Source organism: Procambarus clarkii, chromosome 67 (assembly GCF_040958095.1).
Source record: "Procambarus clarkii isolate CNS0578487 chromosome 67, FALCON_Pclarkii_2.0, whole genome shotgun sequence".
In the NCBI taxonomy this organism is placed as follows: Eukaryota; Metazoa; Arthropoda; class Malacostraca; order Decapoda; family Cambaridae; genus Procambarus; species Procambarus clarkii.
Genome location: NC_091216.1, coordinates 26730574 through 26748073, shown reverse-complemented (window position 1 = coordinate 26748073; position 17500 = coordinate 26730574). Strand labels below are relative to the sequence as shown.

The following is a 17500-nucleotide window of genomic DNA, read 5'->3' as shown; positions in this document are numbered from 1 at the left end:
AGAGAGACAGAGACAGAGAGTGAGAGAGTGAGAGAGTGAGAGAGAGAGAGAGAGAGAGAGAGAGAGAGAGAGAGAGAGAGAGAGAGAGAGAGAGAGAGAGAGAGAGAGAGAGAGAGAGAGACAGAGAGAGAGAGAGAGAGAGAGAGAGAGAGAGAGAGAGAGAGAGAGAGACAGAGAGAGAGAGAGAGAGAGAGAGAGAGAGAGAGACAGAGAGAGAGAGAGAGAGAGAGAGAGAGAGACAGAGAGAGAGAGAGAGAGAGAGAGAGAGAGAGAGAGAGAGAGAGAGACAGAGAGAGAGAGAGAGAGAGAGAGAGAGAGACAGAGAGAGACAGAGAGAGACAGAGAGAGAGAGAGAGAGAGAGAGAGAGAGAGAGAGAGAGAGAGAGAGAGACAGACAGAGAAAGACAGAGAGAGAGAGAGAGAGAGAGAGAGAGAGACAGAGAGAGAGAGAGACAGAGAGAGAGAGAGACAGAGAGAGAGAGAGAGAGAGAGAGAGAGAGAGAGAGAGAGAGAGAGACAGAGAGAGAGAGAGAGAGAGAGAGAGAGAGAGAGAGAGAGAGAGAGAGAGACAGAGAGAGACAGAGAGAGAGAGAGAGAGAGAGAGAGAGAGAGAGACAGAGAGAGAGAGAGAGAGAGAGACAGAGAGAGAGAGAGAGAGAGAGAGAGAGAGAGAGACAGAGAGAGAGAGAGAGAGAGAGAGAGAGAGAGAGAGAGAGAGAGAGAGAGAGAGAGAGAGAGAGAGAGAGAGAGAGAGAGAGACAGAGAGAGACAGAGAGAGACAGAGAGAGACAGAGAGAGAGACAGAGAGAGAGAGAGAGAGAGAGAGAGAGAGAGAGAGAGAGAGAGAGAGAGAGAGAGAGAGAGAGAGAGAGAGAGAGAGAGAGAGAGAGAGAGAGAGCACTAAACAAGACACGCAACACACCGTAATCACCTAGCGGGTGTGCACAAAGCCTCCTCCACCCCAGACACATAATGCTGTATCACTCAGTGTGTTATACAACACCTCTCACCTTTTGTGCTTTCTCTCTCTTGACATTTGTATCTATTGTGGTGTTCGTATGTCGATTTGTTCGTCTATTGTGGTGTTCGTATGGCGATTTGTTCGTCTATTGTGGTGTTCGTATGTCGATTTGTTCGTCTATTGTGGTGTTCGTATGGCGATTTGTTCGTCTATTGTGGTGTTCGTATGTCGATTTGTTCGTCTATTGTGGTGTTCGTATGTCGATTTGTTCGTCTATTGTGGTGTTCGTATGTCGATTTGTTCGTCTATTGTGGTGTTCGTATGTCGATTTGTTTGTCTATTGTGGTGTTCGTATGGCGATTTGTTCGTCTATTGTGGTGTTCGTATGGCGATTTGTTCGTCTATTGTGGTGTTCGTATGTCGATTTGTTCGTCTATTGTGGTGTTCGTATGGCGATTTGTTCGTCTATTGTGGTGTTCGTATGGCGATTTGTTCGTTTATTGTGGTGTTCGTATGTCGATGTGTTCATCTATTGTGGTGTTCGTATGTCGATTTGTTCGTTTATTGTGGTGTTCGTATGTCGATGTGTTCATCTATTGTGGTGTTCGTATGTCGATTTGTTCGTTTATTGTGGTGTTCGTATGTCGATGTGTTCATCTATTGTGGTGTTCGTATGTCGATTTGTTCGTTTATTGTGGTGTTCGTATGTCGATGTGTTCATCTATTGTGGTGTTCGTATGTCGATTTGTTCGTTTATTGTGGTGTTCGTATGTCGATGTGTTCATCTATTGTGGTGTTTGCATGTAGAGGTGTATATTTGTTTTGTTGTTTGTCTTAAGTAAAGCCGAATTGTTTGCGTGGGTATGTACCGACCTAAGTGCGTTGTTTGCCTGTCTCGAGGGCTTTCTTGACAGATGTTATTGGGTCACGGAGAACCCTGTAGCCTCCTTCAACAGCCTAGTCCCATTTATCGTGTTCTGTCTAGCCCCCTTCCGGTGTTTCTCCACCTCTTAAACAGTGATTACTGTGTCATCTACTGCTTCTTTTGGCCGCTTTTCATTATAAGAAATATGCACAGTGCAGAAGGCTTATAGGAGGAAGCTCCAATTTATATCTCACTAGAGGACCTGGTTACCTGGTTGATACCTGGTTGATGGGGTTCTGGGAGTTGTTCTACTCCCCAAGCCCGGCCCGAGGCCAGGCTTGACTTGTGAGAGTTTGGTCCACCAGGCTGTTGCTTGGAGCGGCCCGCAGGCCCACATACCCACCACAGCCCGGTTGGTCCGGCACTCCTTGGAGGAATAAAGTTGACCGTTGGGCAACTTTGAAGGTCTCTTTGTCTGGTCACGGGGGCCAGAGAAGAGGGATTACCCTGTGGCCGCAGCCCCTCTTGGCTGCTGCCACAGGGACCTCGGAGGTTATTGAAGGAGTCGGAGACCATTGGAGTAGTCACGGGGGCTCCCGAAAGAGCCATTGAAGCTCTATTGAAGGAGTCTTACCATTATCTTTCACCATCAACTTTTATTGCCATTTCCACCTCTAGGGATCTGTCCCTTTACACTATCAATTGTCTCACGTGCTCAAATGTCCTTAATTCAATTGCTTCACGTGCTCAAATGTCCTTAATTCAATTGTCTCATGAAGGTGTATAGGCAGAACAGTTTCTCTTGCTTCCCCACGAATAAATAAAAATCTGGGAGCGAAAATGCACCTGTCTTTTTATTCAAGGAAAATCCACGTAGCCACAATACACGAGGCTTTAAACAGGAGGGGACTAACTGGGCTCTACTATTCACCAGTGGCCAGATTCACGAAAGCACTTACGCAAGCACTTACGAACCTGTACTTCTTTTCTCAATCTTTGGCGGCTTTGTTTCCAATTATTAAACAGTTAATGAGCTCCGAAGCACCAGGAGGCTGTTTATAACAATAACAACAGTTGATTGGGAAGTTTTCATGCTTGTAAACTGTTTAATAAATGTAACCAAAGTCGTCAAAGATTGAGGAAAGATGTACACGTTCGTAAGTGCTTGCGTAAGTGCTTTCGTGAATCTGGCTCCAGGCCTGCCCCTGAAAGAACTTCACGAGCCTCAAGGGTAGAAATAGGAACTTACATGAAAGTTAACATTGAACTTCACTTCCATCTCCACCCACTGCAAAGCCCAACAAGGAATCGTACAGACACATTAGGACTTCATAGATAACTGGCAGAAAAATGTACACAGTCACGAGATATTGAGCGACATCTTTGTGACCCATTGGGATACCGACCTAAAAATAGTTTGACAAGGGTAACAGCTTCATAAATCCGGCCACCACACCTACCCCTTTGGCTCCTTTTATTAACATAAATATTTACCATTACATAGCCTAATAATGCGCCGTTACGCATGTGTTTTTCCCCCGTATAATTTAGGTATTTTATAAAAAGGTTGGTGATGTTTACGTTTTAAGGCTCGGGCACAGTGGCGCCCTCCAGCCACCTGGCGGCCTCTTGTGGAACGTCAGCCACCTGGCGGCCTCTTGTGGAACGTCAGCCACCAACCCGGTATACCAGAACGTCATCACCCTTCACTGTATCTATTATATACGGCCAGGTATACGTGACTCAGGCCCGCGTGTCTATCAAATACACGTGATAATCAAATACACGTGACAATCAAATACACGTGACTATCCGACACACGTGACCATCCAACACACGTGATACACAAATACACGTGGCTACCAGCCAGGTGCAGCTAGTGCATGACTTGCAGGTGTACACAGACATGACTGTCACCTGCTTTCATCTTTGGTAGTAATCCCTGGTGCCGTAACCGGTCAAAGGCGCCACCACTGGATAAAGAAAAAGCTGTAACAATACAGCTTTAACTGTAACTCACCAGCTACAAGCCTGACAAAAAGCTGTAACAATCAGCAATTGTGAAAACAATCCACTGCCGAGACCTTCAAGACAGCACTTCAAAAGTAAGCTGAGGAGGTATAGTGTTCCTGGATCAGGACCGGGGCACCTTAGCGGGAAAATGGACCGCGAGTTGGGCCTCCAGGCGGTCCATCAAATGGTTGCGGCTTGTTGTGCCTTGTGTGGTGCCTTGTCGGTACAAGTGCCCATTCACCTGGGCTGGTAAGTGCCCATGATCGCCGCGCGTTCCCCGATTGGTCCAAATGGTTGAGCACCGTTCCCTCATTTCGTCCTCACACCTCAGTTCCTTTGTAAAAAACACTTTCCAAGTGCTACATAGTCACACTAGCTGAACGGTTTACCATGGAAATTACCTCTCCTTGCCCCTCATAGTTGTGGTATTGTGTCCTTAGGACTTTGTACCTCACACTTCCTAATGCCGCCTCACCTCTAGGATTTGCATTCCACTGAGGCTGCAAATATTTGGAAATCTTCCAAGCCGGGCTGTGAGGTTTGTTCATGTGGTCAGAAATGGTCTTGTCTTGGCGAAACCAATTTCTTCACTACTCACACCGGCCTGGAGCAAAGTCTCTTAGAACTCTCTCTCTCATCTTCTCTCTAAGAACGAAATCTTAGAGCCTTTATCTTAGAACGAAAAGGAATACTAGTGTATGTGTCCAACTGACCCTACACGTCAGTACAAACGGGGACACAAGCCTGTAGTTCGCATGTCTAAATATATAAGTCGATGGGTAATGAGGATAGAGAGCGTGCGCACGCGTATAATTGGCAATTAAGTGACGCGGACGCCAAGAATCCTTCAAAGGTTGTTAAAATGTCACGGGGGCTTGCTCAGTGCAGCGACTGTGTTAATTCCCAGAAGACAGAACGTTCGCGCCCACCGCCATATTATTCCTGGTTGTCCACGAAAGGCGTTGGAGAAATATCTGAATTCATAAACTAACAGACACGCGCGTGCAGGCAAGCGCACGAAGCAAAAGCAATCAAGCAAATCGGCATGAGAATGACGGCGAGGCAAGCTACAGGACAGGTTCTTCTCCTCCCGCCGGTCCTGTCCGCTTGGCTCTGACTTTGTCTCTTGTCTGTGTCCCTTCTTGGCTTCCCCCTCTCCCTCCACCGACCTCCTCCTCGTCTCTCCCAGCACCATAGTACCCAGCGGGCCCCCTGACGCCAGCACCACAGTACCCAGCGGGCCCCCTGACGCCAGCACCACAGTACCCAGCGGCCCCCCTGACGCCAGCACCACAGTACCCAGCGGCCCCCCTGACGCCAGCACCACAGTACCCAGCGGGCCCCCTGACGCCAGCACCACAGTACCCAGCGGCCCCCCTGACGCCAGCACCACAGTACCCAGCGGCCCCCCTGACGCCAGCACCACAGTACCCAGCGGCCCCCCCTGACGCCAGCACACAGTACCAGCGGCCCCCCATGACGCCAGCACCACAGTACCCAGCGGCCCCCCCCTGACGCCAGCACACAGTACCCAGCGGCCCCCTGACGCCAGCACCACAGTACCCAGCGACCCCCCTGACGCAGCACCACAGTACCCAGCGGGCCCCCCCTGACGCCGCACACAGTACCAGCGGCCCCCCTGACGCCAGCACCCACCATTACCCAGCGGGCCCCCTGACACCAGCACCACAGTACCCAGCGGCCACCCCTGACGCCAGCACCACAGTACCAGGCGGCCCCCCTGACGCCAGCACCACAGTACCCAGCGGCCCCCCTGACGGCCAGCACCACAGTACCCAGCGGCCCCCCTGACGCCAGCACCACAGTACCCAGCGGCCCCCCTGACGCCAGCACCACAGTACCCAGCGGGCCCCCTGACGCCAGCACCACAGTACCCAGCGGCCCCCCTGACGCCAGCACCACAGTACCCAGCGGCCCCCCTGACGCTGACCCTCCAGTGGCCTCAGTAGCGCCGCCTGCAGAAGTTGCTGAAGGTCATCTGGACTGAAGAAACAAAGGAGTGCCGCAGGGAAGAAAATTAATGGGTTGACGTGAACATGTTCTTTGTCTGCTGTGTCATACACTTATTTATTGTCTTTGTCTATTATCTATTACCATCACTATTCTCATTCTCTCACTCTCTCTCCTACCCATGTAACAAGTCCCCTAACCTTCGCTTCATTAAAAATAAAGTAGCGTAGCCTAGAAGACTAGAGAAATATTAATGTTCTCTCAGTTTTAGCTGTTCGAGGTTTTGCTCCCATTAAAAATAGCTTAGTATATCGTGCTGTGGAGGTGTAACAGTGTAAGTGTATTACCCTGTTTCATGTTATAATTGTGAGTTGTGAGTAGTAGTGTGTTGTGTGTGTGTGTGTTTGTGAGTGTGTGTGTGTGAGGTGGTGAGGCATGCGAGCATTAGCTGGCACCAGCTGTGCTAGCAATACATAGCAGCTCGTTGTACTGGCTTCAGAGGTTTACGGGCTCACCATAGCCCGTGCTACATGGACACCTCGTTCTGAGTAGCGAAATGTGAAACAACAACGGCTTCAGAGTGTGGTGCTATACGAGTGAGTTTAGCTGTTGTTGTTGTTTTAGATTCAGCTACTCGGAACAAAAGGTTCCAAGTAGCACGGGCTATGGTGAGCCCGTTGTGGACTTACCTGGCACAGGAGCGGTGCTGTAACTGTACTGTCAGTTTAGCATGTTCCCCGCCCTTATATATAGAGTCAAGACGGGAGAGTACATCCTTCCACCGTGGGGGAGAAGGATGTACTCTCCCGTGGGAGTGGCTTGTGGATCAGAGTCGGAGCTTTTGCATGGGAGAGTACATCAAATCAATTCCTTCACCCGGATGGGTGACCATTTATCACCCACCCGGGTGGGTGAACAGCTATCACCCATACCTGGGTGAACGTAGTGAGGTAAGAGTGCCAGTTATTCATTGTCATGAACCAGAGTGTCTTGGTGAATAAGTGTAGGCTGGGCCAGGTCACCAAGTGTGGGATATGAGTGTGTGCAGTGGTCGATTCCTTGTTAATTAAAATGTTCAGAAGTGCAGAACTAGTATTAAATAGCTCAAAAATGGAAGTAATTTTGGTGTATTAAACAGCTAATTGTTGAATAACAATCTTGGGTTTTCATAAATCCTTTTTTTTTATAGATATCGTATATATAATGTTTTAAAGCAGTAATGCTCATCACCCCTCATGAAAGTTAGAGTAAAATACATTACCACTGGTGATGAGGGAGGAGGTGCGGCATGGCTAGGTGGCGAGTGAGACGGCACCTCACACCAACCTGCGGAGCCACTGGTTACTTAGGCATTTATTCAGTAAAGATTCAGTAAATGATGCTTCCTGCCGCACTGTTTAGCAGGCATGAACAATGGCTGTAAACTGACAGGTTGGTTGGTTGTTGTTGTTGTTATAGATTCAGCTACTCTGAACAAGTTCCAAGTAGCACCGGCTATGGTGAGCCCGTAGTGGACTTACCTGGCACAGGAGCGGTGCTGTGTGTGCCTAGAGAGGGGAGGGGACAGGTTGGTGGCAGTATAAATATTTAAAGTTATTAACATCTTGAGTCGATTGATTGATAAAGATTAAACCACCCAAGAGGTGGCACGGGCATGAATAGCCCGTAAATCTTGAGTCACTCTACTCCTACTTCTATCTTCCTTACTCCTCCTACCCCTCTATCCTCACCCACCTCTCTTAACCTCTATTCCTCCCTCCGTGTCCTTGTTTTCTACCTTTTCCACCTTCTCACCCACTCCTCTCCTTCATCTTATCCTTACTTATTCCTTCACTCTGGTTACTCACGGGCTCACCATAGCCCGTGCTACATGGACATCTCGTTCTGAGTAGTTAAATCTAAAACAACAACATCTGGTTACTTCTCACCACCAAGGAGGAGACAAGTCACTGTACATTACAATAGCTAGTGGAGTTATCAAGAGTTAGTTGGTAAACATTGGTGTTACAATATTTAGTTCAGTTATCAAGGGTAGAGTTTAAACAAACAGGTGTTACAGAGTCCTCGACGCTGATAAGATTTGTAACCCGTGACGATTGTTGACAGGACCGTCACTCCTGTCCTTTGGAGCAGAGACGGTGCTGTCTATAACTCCCAACTGTGATTATAGTTAGTATGACTAACTATCCTGCGAGATGGGGACTTTCAATATCACTGCTGCCTTATTCACTCTCGTGTTGATGATGATATCCTCATAATGCTCCCAGAGTTTGCCTGTTTAGGCTACTGATCACATGGCCCTGTATGACTAACCACCCTGTGTGATGGGGGATGTTTAGCATCACGTAGTTTTGTGACACACACTGTACTCCCCTTCATATAGTTTAGGACAGCTGCACAAATGCAGATGTACCTTAATGTGTTAGTATAAAACAAAACAAAAAAGAGGCTTCCACGCATGCGTCACCTAGCCTAGTACCCAGTCGTGAGGCTTCCCGCCTCCACAGTCCTATCAACCTCTTTTTTATTGTTACACCTACATTTTATGGAACATTTAATCACAGATATTTACATAATGCATATGTAGACGATGACCATGTATGATGCAATAATGTGGCTGAAGATATGATGACCAGAGGTATGTTCACTCACAAGATGAGTGGCGCTGCCCAATAAACTCGCCCCTTGGGGCAAAATTTAAATTTAACATGGAGAGACGACGACGCTTCAGTCCGTCATGGACCATTCTCAAGTCGCGGGTGTGTAATGTATTACGGTATACATAATGCATCATCACGGGTTAGGAAGTACTGTGTGTGTTCATGCCTCTCTAATCATGGCCCGTCACACTCGGCCTTCTTCGTGAGCGCTGTAACTAAAACCCCATAAGCCATCATCAATTTTGTCCTCTCCAGGAATCCGTGTAGTCCGTATTATTGCATAATGCTTCAGTGTGTTACTGCTGTCGTAAACAATGCCGTTCTCTTAACTTTTTCTTCATCCTCTTGGATCATATTTAATTCTTGCCTTTAATGGCTTCAAAGTTTTTTCACATACAACATCGACAAGAGTTTTGTTCGAGGTTATCTTCCCTGTGTCATCAAGTGCCTCGGGTGCCACAAATCCTAACCAGGAGCTGGAACTGTATGATACTATGGATATTATATTTACAAATGGCTTGATATCCGGCCGATAGACTATATCCGGCCGATGACCCCACAAAACACTGAGGGCCATATTCACCAGTGTGACAACGAACTATGGCTGGGGCCGGGAGTGGGTACAGACCCCCCAATAACAACGATAGTTATGGAGTCCAAAACGAAAATACATAATCACACAGAATGGCTATCATCGGCAGTTGACCTCTGACCGGAGGCATCCCGAGTGTTAACGACTCATCCTGCGGAGTGCACTCTAAGTATTGAGACCTGTGAGCTGGCGGCGTCACGCTGACTCCGCCTCGAAGTCACGCTGATGCAGCAGACTGTATAACGGGGGGGAAGCAGACAAGGGGGGAGAGGGGGGCCTTCACCAACCCCCTCCCTAAGTAACCCCCCCCCAGGCAAGGGTGGACCCTCCGCTCACATTTGAAATTTTCAAGGGCACTTGGCGTTAACCTGCCGACCTAACCGAAACAAAACGAACCCAAGCAACCCACCTAACCTGACGAGTCCGATGCATAGAAAACGTATAGATATTTGTCGGCTGCTACTTTTCGTAGTAGGATGCATTTCTGACGTTGGTTATTTAACGTAAAAAACGCGACCCATTGAGGCTGCACAGGTGTAATCCTAGAATGGAGGAGGGGGGGGCGATTTAAGGAGATTAGTATGTCTTGTAGAATAGTGATTAACGCAGTCAGGTCACGGGTTCAGTTTCCGTGGCGGGACAGTTTGTTGGTGAACATTTTGGTAACTTAGTTTCCTTTCACCTGCAGCCCGAGAGTTAGACAACTGTTGTGGGACGCATCTAGGACAACTAGAACCACGGAGACACAGATGGAAATTGGAAACGGAAATTAACTGTTAATTGGTAAAACACGTGGAACAATATGATGGATATAGACCGGATGTTGTTGGCGGAGCGGTTATGATGATGGCTCAGCAGACAGCGAAACCAGAGTTCGATTCCCTCTGAGGAAGTAATGATTCCAATTCAGTTCAGGTTTAGGCAATTTTCTTGGGTATGACCGTGTCTTACAAACTTTTCAACTCCACACTGGGTCAAACAAATCCAGCCACAGTACCCAGCGGGCCCCTGACGCCAGCACCACAGTACCCAGCGGGCCCCTGACGCAAGCACCACAGTACCCAGCGGCCCCCCTGACGCCAGCACCACAGTACCCAGCGGCCCCCCTGACGCCAGCACCACAGTACCCAGCGGCCCCCCCTGACGCCAGCACCACAGTACCCAGCGACCCCCCTGACGCAAGCACCACAGTACCCAGCGGCCCCCCCCCCTGACGCCAGCACCACAGTACCCAGCGGCCCCCCCTGACGCCAGCACCACAGTACCCAGCGACCCCCCCTGACGCAAGCACCACAGTACCCAGCGGCCCCCCCTTGACGCCAGCACCACAGTACCCAGCGGCCCCCCTGACGCCAGCACCATAGTACCCAGCGGCCCCCCTGACGCCAGCACCACAGTACCCAGCGGCCCCCCTGACGCCAGCACCACAGTACCCAGCGGCCCCCTTGACGCCAGCACCACAGTACCCAGCGACCCCCTGACGCCAGCACCACAGTACCCAGCGGCCCCCCTGACGCCAGCACCACAGTACCCAGCGGCCCCCCTGACGCAAGCACCACAGTACCCAGCGGCCCCCCTGACGCCAGCACCACAGTACCCAGCGACCCCCCTTGACGCCAGCACCACAGTACCCAGCGACCCCCCCTGACGCCAGCACCATAGTACCCAGCGACCCCCAATCGTGGCAAGACCTGGAACCTCTTCCATCGCAGAGCACCCGTCAATTTGCCAATCCGCTATGATGTATAATACATCATATTATGGCCGTTGGGATATTTATACGTCAAAATGCGATGTAGTATTCGAGAGGAAAGATTGTATCCCACAAAGGTCACGGACCCTGTGTATCCACGCGCCAAACTGTTCTGCTTGTAAAAATACAATCGTAGTTTGTTTTGGTTGATGACTAAAGACTAAACGGTGTCGGGCCTCACTCGGTCTTTATAGGTTTGTTTAAGTCTTTATGGAGTAGGTTAGGTGGGGAGGTATTAATAGGTTTTAAGGGTAAATATGGGTAAGAAGAGACAATGTCTTCGTCACAGGTGCAGGCTAGTTCTGGGGAGCCTGGCAACAGGATAGTGCTATAGACAAAGGATAGAGCAGGATTGTACTGTAGAAAGGACAGCAGGATAATATTGTATACAGAATAGTACTGTAGGCAGGATAATTCTGTGCACAGAGAATAGAGCAGGATATAATGCTGCAGAGGAATAGAGCAGGATATTGTGCTACAGGAGTAGAGGCCAAGATAGCAAAGCCTAGCGCCCCGCCCCCTAAGCTGAAGCATGTCGGCCTTAATAAGCTGACCCCGACACGGGACTGCGCCCCGCATCAGGCCTTCATATGTTTGTTCAAGGATTACGAAGCCAGTAGGAATGTCCCGTGCGACACACACACACACACACCTCTTGCTCTTCCTGAGTCATAATCACGTGGCTAAAGGAAAATAAACCCCCAGCCAATGGACATGTTCAAGACCAAATCACAAGTGGTAGAGGACGCACCGATACTTCCATCACTCATTCGTGTGAGTTAAGTGTGTGAGTGTCTTCTTATGATAGATATTAGATTTTTTTATTCAGGTAAAGGTACATACATTGAAGATGAGTTACAAACATAATGTTGGAATTTAAAGATAGAGCTAGTACATATAATACCTAAAGCCACTATTACGATAAGCGTTTCGGGCATGGTATATATATAGTTGATACTATAAAATATAGTATCAACGCTCTGATAGGTTTATGGCACTGCATCAACTGTGAACGTAACTGGAACTGACGAGGTGGGTTGGCACTATTTATTTTTTTTCCCGTTAACACGGACAAAATTTAATAACTGCGAGAATCATTAATGATTGAAAGGGAAGATCCGACCTTAATAGTGGCAAGGAAAGCCTATACCGACCTCTTCTCACTCTCATATCCATACCAATTTTTGTTTTGCTTTTACAGTTAAAATTCCGGTGCTTTAGTTTAAGTAAAAGCACTAATATTAATGTTTGGCCTAATGGTACGTTTAGAAAAACACTTCTAGTTAAACAAAAATCAAATCAAATATAACATTTATCAAATTTAAATAGTTTTAAATGCTGAGGCTGAGACGAGGTGCGTGAGTTTAATACAGGAGTGGTCCTGTGAACTGAGACCACTGTCTCTACCATATACACTCACCCTTCACGCTAGACACTCCACTCTTCCTCCCGTCTTGACCAACACTTGCACTACATCTTGGAAACACACACATCATAAAAGCCCAGTAGGCTCAGGAATCGGTACACCAGTTGACAGTTTGAGAGGCGGGACCAAAGAGTCAAAGCCCAACCACCCGCAAGCACTTCGAGTCCATTAACACGCCCACACAATCACCATCATACTAATTTCATCCATGTTTACCAGTTGTTAACTCATCTTATATGTGTGTCACGTTTGAGACAAGTTCTGCTCGAGGTTTGTGCAATAAATCAGATATATCAGAGTTCGCTTGCATGAGGAGCCCGAGGTACAGCGGCCACTCGCACGGTCCGGGGCAGACTGAGAGCCCGCCGCCTGCACTACCAAGAGGCTACCAGGAATGGTGAAATCTTTGCGTCTGGCAGATATCGTAGCGTCACTGTGCATGTTCACCGCACGTGCTGTGCTTTTTCTTGGGCTCTGGGGCCCACGGCCAGGTAGGCTATCTTGTGTCAATGTGTGTGTGTGTGTGTAATTACCTAAGTGTAGTTACAGGATGAGAGCTACGCTCGTGGTGTCCCGTCTTCACAGCACTCTTTGTCATATAACGCTTTGAAACTACTGACGGTCTTGGCCTCCACCACCTTCTCACCTAACTTGTTCCAACCGTCTACCACTCTGTTTGCGAAAGTGAATTTTCTTATATTTCTTCGGCATCTGTGTTTAGCTAGTGTGTGTGTGTGTGTGTGTGTGTGTGTGTGTGTGTGTGTGTGTGTGTGTGTGTGTGTGTGTGTGTGTGTGTGTGTGTGTGTGTGTGTGTGTTAACGTGATCCACCAGGCGGTAAAGTATAGACACGCTTCCTGGGAATAACCTCGTATCTACAAGATTAGGAGCACTGGGACTCTTACTCAAAGCTTTGCCATCATCGCGACCATCACACAGTAAGGGGACAATTTAGGTTCCAGAAATCCGAACACCAAGAACAGTCCCGTGGTTAAGTTTGTTTTGATAACCGATCACTATGTAAACACGTTTTGAAGTGTTGCAAAACATATCACTACGAAAGAAGGAATTTCCCACATAACACAAACTCCATCAAGGGATATTTTGGAATGCAATTCAGAGTGTGTCTTGGAGACCACTCCGGATACAAGTGCTTCACCATACAAAGTCTTGAGTGGTTATCATTCTACACTAGTTTTAGTGATAGCTGACGAGATAACGGGGCTGCCAGGCGAACGAGACTGCAGGCTTTGCAAGGTAATTTTGAGGAGAATGCGCTAGGCTAGCATGACTACTTAGCACGTAGAAGGGATGTAAGAACAGGATATAAGCTGGGATAGGATAAAGGGAAGGAACAGTGCCCCAAGTGGGAGCTTATACTTGTCTTATTGGGCCTGCTGAGCCGAACGTCTGCTCTTGGGACCCGCCTTTTCTGATGTTGGTCTTCTAATGCAATGATTTTCAATTCAGTAGATATTTAAATCCTTAGTATAGTATTAGCCTCGATTGCCTAGTCCTTTCTCACACCCACACGATTCACGTGCGTCTGTACTCATTTCGATGGCCTCTCGATCTACTGTTAAACCTCCTAAACATTCTATTGTGTTTTACTGTAGAAATATTCCTTAGGATCGTACACATCCCATTCATGTCTTCTCTCTCCTAGTGCTTCAATCCTAAGAGTTCTAGAACCAGTCTTGTAGCATATCTTGAGAACCTTCCCGATATATGAGCTGCATACTTCAATAGTGGTCTCTCATAGGTTGGGTTCAGTACCCTAAATGATCAGATTTCCGAAAGCTGCTGGGATGTTTGCCAGCGTTGCATATGCCGCGTATGTGATTAGGTTCATACATGCCTCTGTGGACAGGCCTGGTATTCCCTCTATTCCTGTGTTATGTTCCTCATATGTCTTATTGTTTTTAGTTGTTCAGGTCGCACCACTAAAATGGTGTCCCCTCAGGTAAATTCAGGTAAAGTAACCCCAATTCCGTGGACTATGTCGTGTGTGTAGTTTGGTGCAAAATAGTTTTCTTTTGAATGCTGTGATGTTAAAACGTTTAATATTTTTAAGTAAAATGTAAAGCAGCTTTGAAGGGTAATGGGAGCCCCTTAATAGTTTGGCGTCCTTATCTAGTCTGTTAACCATTGTTTAAGGGTTTAAGTTCAAGTTACATGCACATTAACTTGTTTGGTTATGTTGTGAGGAGTCATTCATTATCATCGCCTTGGGACTTCCTAGATGTCATGAGAACTTGCTGCTTTGGCGGGGTCTTATTTTAGCGGCCACCCGGCCATGTAGATGTCCCGAAGATATTACAAGAGACATTGCATGCACAAAATTATCAGAGATTATACACATACAGTATTTGACATTTTCTTCCTCCGTTATTACTGCACAATCCCTCCCACCCACCTTCTCTTTCTCTCTCTCTCTCTCTCTCTCTCTCTCTCTCTCTCTCTCTCTCTCTCTCTCTCTCTCTCTCTCTCTCTCTCTCTTCCGCTATTCTTTCCTCTCAGAATACACTGAACCCAAATACGGCAATTTCCAAATGCCCAAATGCCTTCCATTGTAAGTTCTGCGCTTAGCTCCTTTTGTATGTAAATATCTTAATAACCTTATATATATTCAGCGATAACATGCGAGAGAAACAAAATGCTAAGCATCACTTCAGATTTCGAGTGAACTCTGAGTTATTCTCAAGTGTTGATAAGAAGAGATACTGCACACTGCAGAGCACTCAATAAACATCAGTAGCTTCCCCTCTTTCAGGGGATCTTGGGTCCGTTTTCTGTGAGGCTGCACTTCAGTATACATGCTTCAGCCTCGCCTGAACTATCCAATGATCACCCCTTTGAGTGAAGGGCCATATTATGATCAGTAATCGAGATAGCAACGCCATTATCGCTTGTAGCGTTAGGTACAGTGCCGTCGTGGTATGGCTCCCTGTTGTCGAGTACTGCATTAATATCCAATGTTTCTGTTGTTTCTTAAAGATTCAGCTACTGGGAACAAAAAGTTCCAAGTAGCACGGGCTATGGTGAGCCCGTATTGTGTTTCTGTGCAGACAAGAGCATTTAAATCCTCAATTTTGTATCGGAAGACTCCTAATATTTATCCAATAATCCTTAAGGGTATTGTTATGCTGAGGCCCGTTTTCATCTCTGTTCGTTTTATCCAAACTTTGTCTCTGCCAACACATGATTTTATTGCATCCTTTCCCCAAAATCACTTCCATACCACTAACAGTTTAAACCCCTCATAACACTATCCACTCACTAACAGTTTAAACCCCTCATAACGCTATCCACTAACAGTTTAAACCCCTCATACCACTATCCACTAACAGTTTAAACCCCCTCATACCACTATCCATTTACAGTTTAAACCCCTCATAACACTATCCACTAACAGTTTAAACCCCCTCATACCACTATCCACTAACAGTTTAAACCCCTCATACCACTATCCACTAACAGTTTAAACCCCACATACCACTATCCACTAGCAGATTAAACCCCTCATAACACTATCCACTAACAGTTTAAAGCCCTCATAACACTATCCACTAACAGTTTAAACCCCTCATACCACTATCCACTAGCAGTTTAAACCCTTCATACCACTATCCACTAGCAGTTTAAACCCTTCATACCACTATCCACTAACAGTTTAAACCCCAGATACCACATACCACTATCCACTTGCAGTTTAAACCCCTCATAACACTATCCACTAACAGTTTAAACCCCCTCATACCACTATCCATTAACAGTTTAAACCCCTCATAACACTATCCACTAACAGTTTAAACCCCCTCATACCACTATCCACTAACAGTTTAAACCCCTCATAACACTATCCACCAACAGTTTAAACCCCTCATACCACTATCCACTAACAGTTTAAACCCCTCATAACACTATCCACTAACAGTTTAAAGCCCTCATAACACTATCCACTAACAGTTTAAACCCCTCATACCACTATCCACTAGCAGTTTAAACCCTTCATACCACTATCCACTAGCAGTTTAAACCCTTCATACCACTATCCACTAGCAGTTTAAACCTTTCATACCACTATCCACTAACAGTTTAAACCCTTCATACCACTATCCACTAACAGTTTAAACCCTTCATACCACTATCCACTAGCAGTTTAAACCCCTCATACCACTATCCACTAGCAGTTTAAACCCCTCATACCACTATCCACTAACAGTTTAAACCCCTCATACCACTATCCACTAGCAGTTTAAACCCCTCATAACACATACACACACACACACACCTGTAGTACGCTGACACAAATTAAGTGTCTTTAAAAGCATTTCAATTTGGAACTACTGTTCTCTAAGTCATACGAAAATGTAGAGATTCCTATAGTTTCACGTTTCCACAAGACCATGATGTCCAGTCCAAACACAGGCACCAGCAACTTCAAGTGAACCAATACGATGATTCCGGGGTCAGCCCGTTCTCCCTAACGTCAAGAAACTGTCGTATTAAAGTGCCTTAATCCTAACTTACCAGAGGACCCACAACAGAAAACGGGACAGAATGTCAATTTCGCGTTCTGCTATCCTAGTCTAGTACTACAGGTTTTTTTTTTGGGGGGGGGCCTTACGTAAAGTGTACGTCAAAATGCGACGTGCTACTGAGAAAGCGGGTTGGTCAGATACTTGACAGGTTACACAGTTGGTTAATTACTCTGAAATTATTTTATTGATCTCACAGCAACGGTGTTATAATAAGTTTTGTCGCCAGATAATTATATTTTTTCCTTGCCAAGGACAGAGGGCAGCGGAACTGCTTCAGAGTTCATCAAACATTTATGTAACCTCTTGCGAAACCTGTACATCTTGTTCAATCTTTATGGGTTAGTTTACAGTATTTTATTAATGTATTTTGAAGTAAAAGTTGTTTTGTGATTTGTCCTCCTTTTTTGTTGTTGAGATTTACGAAGCTACGTTGATTATTTTTTATCAACGACGAATTGTTTCTTGTCCTTAAAAACATTGAAAGATTATAGCTTATGCAATATGTCTATGTTAACTAACGTGATTCAAACTCCAATTATTATCGTGAGCCTAAAAATAAACATACTTTATTCTTGATGTGTATGGTAGCAACAAATGAGCCTCGTCACCGCCTGACCCACTCAAATGTGGCACGTCCGCGCCCTTCTGGCACGGAGATGAGTGTTGATGTCAACAATCAGTCGCCACGCTCAAGGCCCCGAGAGGAATTCCTAACAG

General features: G+C 46.7%; 1 protein-coding gene across 5 annotated transcripts in view; it reads right to left on the bottom strand.

Annotated features, from left to right (window-relative positions):
- The window catches only part of LOC123767622 (kelch-like ECH-associated protein 1B), a 65342-nt gene that overhangs the window by 38110 nt on the left and 9732 nt on the right, over positions 1–17500 (bottom strand). For 2 of the 5 annotated variants that reach the window (XM_045757434.2, XM_045757438.2), the window contains exon 1: positions 12236–12613. The exons of 1 other annotated variant lie outside the window; for it this stretch is intronic. The gene's annotated coding sequence lies outside the window, so the exon portion shown is untranslated. Of the gene's footprint in view, positions 1–7071; positions 7137–12235; positions 12614–17500 lie in introns of those variants that run through there. 2 more of the 5 variants (XM_045757435.2, XM_045757437.2) reach the window with 2 other exon arrangements.